The sequence below is a fragment of the Suricata suricatta genome, chromosome X (assembly GCF_006229205.1).
Source record: "Suricata suricatta isolate VVHF042 chromosome X, meerkat_22Aug2017_6uvM2_HiC, whole genome shotgun sequence".
NCBI lineage: Eukaryota > Metazoa > Chordata > Mammalia > Carnivora > Herpestidae > Suricata > Suricata suricatta.
Window position 1 is genome coordinate 95,770,703 of NC_043717.1, and position 9,463 is coordinate 95,780,165.

Here is a 9,463-nt window from a genome sequence, read left to right on the forward strand (position 1 = left end):
AAGAAAGCCTGGTCAAACCATCAGGGGTAGAAGAAAAAACAGGGCATGATCTTCTGTGAAGTATGGTGTGTAACTAGAGAATACATCTGTGCTTACGAACATTTTGTAAAAAGAAATTTCAACAACTTAGGGTCCTTGCAGCTTATATTTCTCATACAAACTACACGGGTGTTTGTATATAAGCAACTAGTTCCACAACTGGACTCCAACTGCCCCCCCCCATCCCAGAACAAACTGTTGAACCACACTCAGATACACACTGACATCTGCAGGTAATTGAAACAGGACTTCTGCGAATTGATTTCTGGACACAGATTCTGAAACCATTCACCACAGCAGTGTGTGAACCTCTAAAACCGAAATACCCTGGATGACTGTTTCTTTAAAAAATACTCTCACTGTTTAAGCCTTTTCGTAGGCTAAATAAAATACTGTAAAGAGAGTATGAACTCAATTAGGGAGAGAAAACCCACAAACATAGAGCTATTTCTACCTGGTGTATCTATGGTGATTTTTGTTTTCACTGGAAAACGTTCTATTTTCCATTGTTTTTCGTATATTCTCCAACGATCATACAGCACTTCGAAGATATGGCTACCTCACTTCTAACCTCAGACCCTTTTTTGTCCCAGTTCAATTTGTATTCACATTCATCAAAGCCTTGAAAATAAAACCCTGCAGTTTTACTGTATTCAACTGCCGCTAGGCACCATTGCTTATTTATACAGGGCTATCAAAACTCCTAAATACACACAAACAGATTTGTGGCTAAGTCAAACTGCCGTAGTCTAATACGTGTGAGTTTTCTACATACCGTACCTTTCAACTGAGCGAAATTCCCAAGTAACATTTATTGGATCAATCTTTAATTGCAATATTAGAGAAAATAGGATCTACTACCAAGAGGCTCCTTTTTACAATGACTGCCTGGAGGACAGCCCGGTTTTCTGGGCTTGGAAAATCAAGTGACTCATTCAAGGTCTGAGGTAAAAATCAGCATTTGAAGAAAGCCTTATTCTACATGTTAAAAAAATTAAGTGTCATAGAAAAACAAATGGAGGATTTTGAGTCATAGAAAAGAAAGTGCAATTACTGAAGGGCTCATCAGCAAACTCCATCCACAGGCACTCAGAAACATGCATTCCCCCCACCACAACTTACAGCTGTGTTACATAGCAAATGTTTATTGGGGTGTTTATTTTTTGGTGCCTGGAATGCATTTTCTTGAAGAACTGAAGTTATAGTTGTGAGCGTCCCAAGTTAACTCACAAAAGGAAAGCTAAAATACTGTAGGTTTACAACAAAATTCTAGACAGCAGTTTTAGCAATAAGATCAAACAAATGTAGGAATGATCTTACAATAGACTACTTTTCAGTTTTCTTGTTTTGGTGCCTGAGAAAAGAATTGTAGGAAGATAAGAAAGAGAATATTTTCCAGTACTTTTAATTGTTAGTATCTAATTTCCCTTCAAAACTTGCAACATCTCTTATTTTTTTATTTTATGCTCATGGGCCCTGCTTAAAGTTTACTTTAGTTAACAAATGGACAAGACATGGGAAATCCGGGAGAAGGTATGGTAGAGATTTTGCTATAAAAACTGGGTAGGAATCAAAACAGAATGGAGAGATGGAACTAACGAAAATATGGATATTGCCTCCACTTTATTCACCCAGTCCTTCATTCCAGTATTAAGTAACAGGAACCAGTAGCTCATTCATTCAGTTATTCACCCCTCTCCCCAAGTGAGCCACATGGTCAAGGTGACTGTATATTTTCAAAATCATTCTTGCATCTCTCTTGCTTTTGACTTTGCTTATGTTTTTTGCCATGCAAAAAGTTTTTTACTTTCGTTTTTATGTGCTTGAAATTTATCCATCTTTTTCATTAATCTGGATTTGAAGGCATACATAGAAAGGCTTTCCCCATACCCAGGTTTTCTTCTAGTACTTGTATGGCTTTATTTTTTATATTTAGATTCAGTTGAGTTTATATCGGTGTACAATGTGAAGTGTGGGACCCAAGTATCTATTTTTTATAGTTATCCAGTTATCTCAATAGTATTTATAAAAAGGCCATCTTTGCCCCAATGATTTGGATGTACTATCTTTATTATATACTAAATTTTCAGGGGCACCTGGGCAGCTCAGTCAGTTGAGCATCTGACTTCGGCTCAGGTCACGATCTCCTGGTCAACAGTCCGACCATGGGTTTGAGCCCTACATCAGGCTCTGTGCTGACAGGTTAGAGCCTGGAGCCTGCCTTGGATTTTGTGTATGTGTCTCTTTCTCTCTCTGTCTCTCTCTCTCAAAAATAATAAACATTAATTTTTTTAATTTTCATATATATCTGGGTCTACTTCCAGACCTTCTGCTTTATCCCATTCATCTATCTGTTAATGTACCAGTACAATAATAGTAACAGGTTATAACACATTGAATAATACTTTAACAAAAGAATTTGAAGTGATATGCAAAAAGAAGGGGGGGGCAGCTTTCTTCAACAGAATGGTCACTAGTAGATGTAGAAGGAATGACAGAATTAGGAGAACGTCATTTTGCAGGCACCATTTAAAAACAGATTCAGGGGAGCACCTGGTTGGCTCAGTCGGTAGAGCATGTCACTCGATCTTGGAGTTGTAAATTTGAGCCCCGTATTGGGTGTAGAGAATACTTAAAAATATAATCTTCAAAATAAAATAAAATAAAATAAAATAAAATGATTGCTTCATGGGCACGTGGCTGGCATTGGAAGAGCATGAGACTCTTGATCTTGGGGTCATAGGTTTGAGCCCCATGTTGGGTGTAGAGATTACTTAAATAAATAAACTTTAAAAAACTTATTCAGATAGACATCACTAATGAGTACTAAAACTATTTGGTTAAAGTTTTGAGGGAATAGGATATATACACAGTCACACATACTCTTTAAATGCTAACTTGTTAATTACAGAGGGGAAAGAGTACCTTGATGGTGGAGGAATCTGGAGACTACTACTTTGACTAAGTGACCCAACTTGGTGTCACCAATGGGACACCAACATCATGTATCGCCTGATGTTGTGCAATGGGAATCACCTATGTCGTATTTTTGCCAAAAATGTTCAATCTAATGTTTCACTGAATCTAATCTTGAGGAAACAATCTGAAAAAAATCCAAATCACAAGACATTATGCAGAATAACTGGCCCAGGATCTTCAAAATAAATATTTTATGTAAGATGAAAAACAGTGGGGGACAGTTCTCTACTAAAGAAAACTAGAGACATGACAACTACATGAATTTGCATAACTTTGATCCTGAATTTGGGAACCTCAATTTAAAAAAGAAATGCTCTAAAGGAGATTACTGGGACAATTTGGGAAATTTGAATATGGACTATGAATTAAATTATGTTATCAATGTTAAATTTCTTGGATATGCTAACAAAATTGTGATTATGTAGGCAAATGATCTCTGTTTTTAGGCAATGTAGGATAAAAAAAAGTCTGAAAAAATTGCCTTGATGGTTGTAACTTAATTTCAAATAGTTCAGAAAAATACATGTTTCTATATGGGGAAGGAGAGGGGAAGAAGGTAGAGAGGAAGAGGGAGGGGGCATGAGAGAGAACAAAGAAGGCAAAATGTTAACAAATGTTTCGTCTTAAAAAAATCTTAAAATGTTTCATTTTGGTGAAGGGTATATAGGTGTCATGGAACTATTCTTTCACCTTTTCTATAGGTTTGACATTTTTCCAAATAAAAAGTTGAAAAAAAAATTAACTGAATTTGGCCATACCTATCAAAATTACAAATACATATACCCTTTGACTCAGGTTCCATTTCTAGGAATGTATCTGACATATGATCAATGTTACTCACTGCAGCAATGCTAGATAATACAAGATTGGGAGCAATCAAAATTTCCTCCAACAGGAAACTAGCAAAATCAAATGGAATAAAAAAAAATGACATCGACTGATGAATGGATAAAGAAGATGTGGTATATATATACAATGGAATATGACTCAGCCACGAAAAAGAATGAAATCTTGCCATTTGGAACCACTTGGATGGAACTAGAGTCAGTCAGAGAAAAAAATGTACCATGTGATTTCATTCATATGTGGAATTTGAGAAGTAAAACAGATGAACATAGGGGAAGGGAAGGAAAAATAAAATAAGATAAAAACAGAGAGGGAAGCAAACCATAAGAAACTCTTAACTAGAGAGAACAAACTGAGGGTTGCTGGAGGGGAGGTGGGTGAGGGGATGGGCTAAATGGATGACAGGCATTAAGAAGGCCACTTGTGATGAGCACTGGGTATTATACATAAGCGATAAATCACTAAATTCTACTCCTGATACAAATACTACACTATATGTTAACTAACTTGAATTTAAATAAATTCAGTTTAAATAAAATCTTAGAGAAAGAAACGAAGAAGCACTTTGAGAACTAATATGAAGTCATCTTCAAAATAAATGATATGCTTTTAGGCCAAAAGTGTAAGGTACAGAACAATACCGACCTATAGGATTGTGTTTGATGGAATAAATAACCTTACTTCTTCCCTTCCCTAAACCCACATTCCTTGCAAGGTAACTTTAAGTTCCTTGAATCTGGGCTAGCCTGTGACTTGCTCCGATCAATACAATAGAACAGAAGTTACCGTGCATCAGATCCAGGCCAGGCTTCCAGAGGCCCGTATGTTTCCGTTCTTACGAAGCTCTGACACCACAACGCGAACATGCTAGAAGGTGAAAGACCCTGTGGAATAGAGCTGAATAATCCCAGCTGAGGCCATTCTAGACCAACTAGTCGACTGAGATCAGCTGAACCTTCTAGCTTGTCCATAGACTCATGAGAAAAAATGAACAATTATTGTAAGTCACTAAGGTTTTACTTTGGGCGGGGGTAGAAGGAGGAAAAGACACAGTAATCGCTCATACAAATGCTATTATCTGTGTAAAATTTTGGGGAAAAAATACTGATGCATTTGTTTGCATATGCAAACTCTGTAAGTATCCACAAGAAACTGGAAACACAACTGTTTTAGGGAAGAACATCTAGGGTGGCCAGGGGACGAAGATGGAGGGAGACATTTCACTATCTGCACTTTTGTACCTGCAGAATGTTTAAACACGTGAATGTATTTCCAATGAATGAATAAATACCTGAATAAAATTTTTTTTTCACTCAAATCTTTCTAGAACCCTTGAATCATCTCTAGTGGGCAATGGGAACTCTCACACCCTATAGGAAAGATTATAAACTGGGACAACCTTGGTGAAGTGGAGGTGTGGTTTTAAGCAGGGCCTATAAAATATGCAAAGACGTATGCAATGCATAGACTGTCTCTGGAAAACCACCACTAAAAGCTGGTAACATGGGTCGCTTCTAATAAGGACCTTATGGGGCTGGGGGTTAAGGGTAGAAGGGTAGACTGGCTTTTCCCTATATGCCCATTTCACTATTTGAATTTTTTACCCTGAAGTTGTATTAACTTTTCAAAAGGAAAATAATGAATAAAATACACATAGCCTTTGACCCAACAATTTATCATTTCTAAAAATCTCTCCTGCAGAAATACTTACAGAAGCAAAAATAAATGTACGTTATTACTTGTGTATACTAATAAATTATGAAGAGCCTAAATGACTATCAATTAAGGGTTAGTTAAATAAATTATGGATTGTTTGTACAAAGGAATAATATAAAGTTGCTAAAAATGAATCCATAAACCATCACCCAGGTCAACATAGCACATTCCAGAACTCCTAAAGCACTTCCTTACTCCCAAGGCCCACTTCAGCCACTGACCCTCTATGAATTATTGCAAACTGAATAAACCCACGTAAGCATCACCAAGGTCAACACAGAACATTCCAGAACTCTTGAAGCACCCCCCTAGTGTCAATTCCAGGCATTTAACACTCTATCAATTATCACACACTGAATGAACACATTTAACCATCACCCATGTCACAGAATAGTCCAGAACGCCTGAAGCGCCCCCTAATGCCCACTTCTAGTCATTTTTCACAAACTGAATAAACACATGTAACTATCACCCAGGTCATACAGAATATTCCATAGGACATGTTTTCCAGAACATTCCATAGGACATACAGTTTGTGAAATTCATCAAGCAGTACACTCTTCTGTGTATATACTTTAATAAAAAGCTCCAAAATATGCCTGCAAGCCTATTATAAAGATGTTTACATATGTATAAGAAGGCTAATTAGACATACAAATCAAACTTACATTATAGATGAGAAGGCTGCGGGGAAAGGAGTTTTGCATACTTCCATAAAGTTTGAAATTTTTATAATGAGCTTTCTTCCCTTCATAACTAACGCTTTAAAAATGAATTTAAAAAATGACCAAAAAATACACACAAAAAAGAAAATTTTAAATACTGCTAGGAGACGTTAGTTTTTTCTTTGCAGAGAAACTATACACCATCAGGATTATAAATCCTAGAATTCTTGACCCACCATCACCACCAGTCAGGGTCCCCCTTCCTACTACCCATACCCCACAGGTCTTAGAGGAAGATAAATCTCTGAAGAGCAGATTCAAAGAAACACCTTACCAAGTCAGGCTTTCACCTCAAACTTCAGTGTAGTCAGTAAATGGGTTAGACTAAAAATTCCTTTTGTCCAAAATAGATAGGCCTCAGTAACCTAGACTCGAACCTTCTTTCCCTGAGGGTGACCTTCTGACCATAGCTTTGGAGCTCTAAACACTCCTTCAGTCAGAAGAGAGGTAAGGAAAGAAACTGAAGGAAAACCACACCTAAGGAAGGAGAGACACCATTCAGGGTAACTGAATGGTCCTACTTTGCCTGAGACAGAAAACACCTCAGTTCCAAACAAACCAGAACCTAACAAACCATGCCACAAGGCCTTTTTAGGCTCCTTTTCCCTGAGCCCCAACCAAGTTCCCCTTTCAAGCTGAGAGAGGGCTGTCTTCTCCTTAGAAGGCACCAGACTTCTCTTACCATGCTTTTTTTTTTTTTAATTTTTTAATGTTTTATTTATTTTTGATACAGAGAGAGAGAGAGAGAGACAGAGCATGAGAGGGGGAGGCGCAGAGAGAGAAGGAGACACAGAACCGGAAACAGGCTCCGGGTTCTGAGCTAGCTGTCAGCACAGAGCCTGACGCGGGGCTCGAACCGACGAACGTGAGATCTGACCTGAGCCGAAGTCGGAGGCTTAACCGACTGAGCCACCCAGGCGCCCCTCAACAGCTTTTAACTTCTTCATACCATCAGTTCCACACACCACCGTGACCTTGTGCTTTCCTTGATCTAAGTTCTGATTTACTCTTTACTTTGAAGATCTGGGCAGTATCTTGAGATCCATCACCCATACTATTGTCAATTTAGATGTTCCTTTAAATGAACTCACGTTCATTTTGTCATTTGCTAGATCCCACAGAAAACTTCACATCACCATCATAAATGAAAAATGAGCACCACGTGCCACAAACAGACTTATTAGGTACATATTAATAAATATTACCTAATGGCGGGCCTCCCTGCCGCAGACTCCGTGCAAGGTTTCCTCGGAAAAGGCCAGAAGCTTGATGCTCCTCCTAGGGGTCAGAGTGTGCAGTTATCACTTTCCGGGATTTCCTTTTGGCTCCCCCTACTGGTTAGAGTTATTTTCCTCTGGCTCCCTCTGTTGGTCGGAGTGTGAGATGACTCAACAACATTTTATTGAGTGACTGTTATGTTTTGGATACAGTGCCAGCCGCTGGGAATACGGAGGAGAAAATGGGGAAAGATTTGGGGTTATAATTGAACATGGGCTGGGAGAGAAGGGAAAGAGGGTGTTAGATTTCGGCACAGCCTGTGCTGTTTGTCTCCATTTACTAAACTCCCCCTCTGTTCAAGCCGTGGAAATCTGGCTTTTGCCCCTCCCACCTCACCTAGAGTACATGACTGAAAGTCCCTGGGGGACCTAATTATCAGACCCAGTGGGAAGGGTTTTGGTCCTCGTCTTAAGTGACCGTGGAGACAACTCCTTCTTTAGCTTCGCTGATAGTGTTAGCTCGGTTCTCCGGGTTTTTCTTTTACCTCTCTTGCCGTCCCATCTCTCCTTCCACCTGTCTCTTAGATGTTGGCGCTGGTCAGGATTTTGCTCTTCACCTTCTCCGCTAATGACTACTTCCTCTATGCACATAGCCTCCACCCCCATGAACTGACTCTCAAGTCCTAAAAGACCAGACGTGGGGCACCTGGGTGGCTCAGTCAGTTAAGCATCCAATTTCGACTCAGGGCATGATCTCACAGTCCGTGGGTTCGAGCCTGGAGCCTGCTTCAGATTCTGTGCCTCCCTCTCTCTGCCCCTCCCCAGATCACTCTGTCTCTCTCTCTCAAAAATAAAATAAAGACATAAAAAAAGACCAGATGTTGCTCCTTTCTGTCCCCAGCCTCGTTTCTTCTATTAGCAAGTTACCCATCCCTGTGGAAGCATCAGTATTCTCTTTCCCTCTACCTGACTCTCACCTCCACCCCAGCTTTGTTCTCCAAGATTCAGCTTCAGGGCCACCTCTTCTGGGAAGCGTTCCAGATGCACAGCCCGGATTGTGAGGGACTCTCCCTTTATGTCCCCAGCACACTCGGTGTCTCACACACCACCAGCGCGGCCAGTGTCCTCCCGTGTATGCCGCCAGGCTGGTCTACTTGAAGGCACGACCTTAATCTGCATTTAGTTCCCAGCGCAGGGCTCAGTAAGTATTTGCCAAACTGATGAACATAAGAAACCCCTGAGCTGTGAACAAAACGCAGAAGAGGAGCGTGGGCATGGTGGCTGTGATGCGTGTGAGCCAGGAAGATTTGGAACCTGCTTCTTTGGCCCGTTGTCCCTTTCCCTTCTTCAGGGGCAGCCAGGGCCGGCGGGACTGGATGGGCCATCGAGGTCAGAGCAAGAAGATGGCTGGAGTTGAGGCAGCCAGGGTGGCGGGGTCAGAAACTGGTTACATCCAGGGGAAAAGATCAATCATATTGAGGATACAGGGAGCCAGGGTCGTCACTATCAGAGAACGGAGTTACAAATCCGGATAGGGCGGACACTGGAAGGAACCCTGTGGGTGTTTAACTGGAATCGGAGGTACCAGTTTGAACTCATGATTTTTGAGACAGATACATATACGCGCATGCACACACATTTACATATATTTTCTCTATGCTAAGGCCTTTAGACCATGATGCCCTAGTAGCAATGATTATACATAGTGCCTATGCCTTGGTTTTGAAATGGTAAAGGAATTGGGCCTCCCAGGTCTGGGGCGCGGAAGTATGAATTGGGACGTCTTAGGCCAGATAGTGAAACGTGGATCCAAAAACCAGAGACTGGTCAAAAGGACACAGAAGCCCGCCTGGAGGGGCTCTCTCTACTGTCCAAATCAGAGATGTGAATGTCAAAATGATGAGAATGATTTAAAGCCCATGGATTAAAATAGGAGTCCAT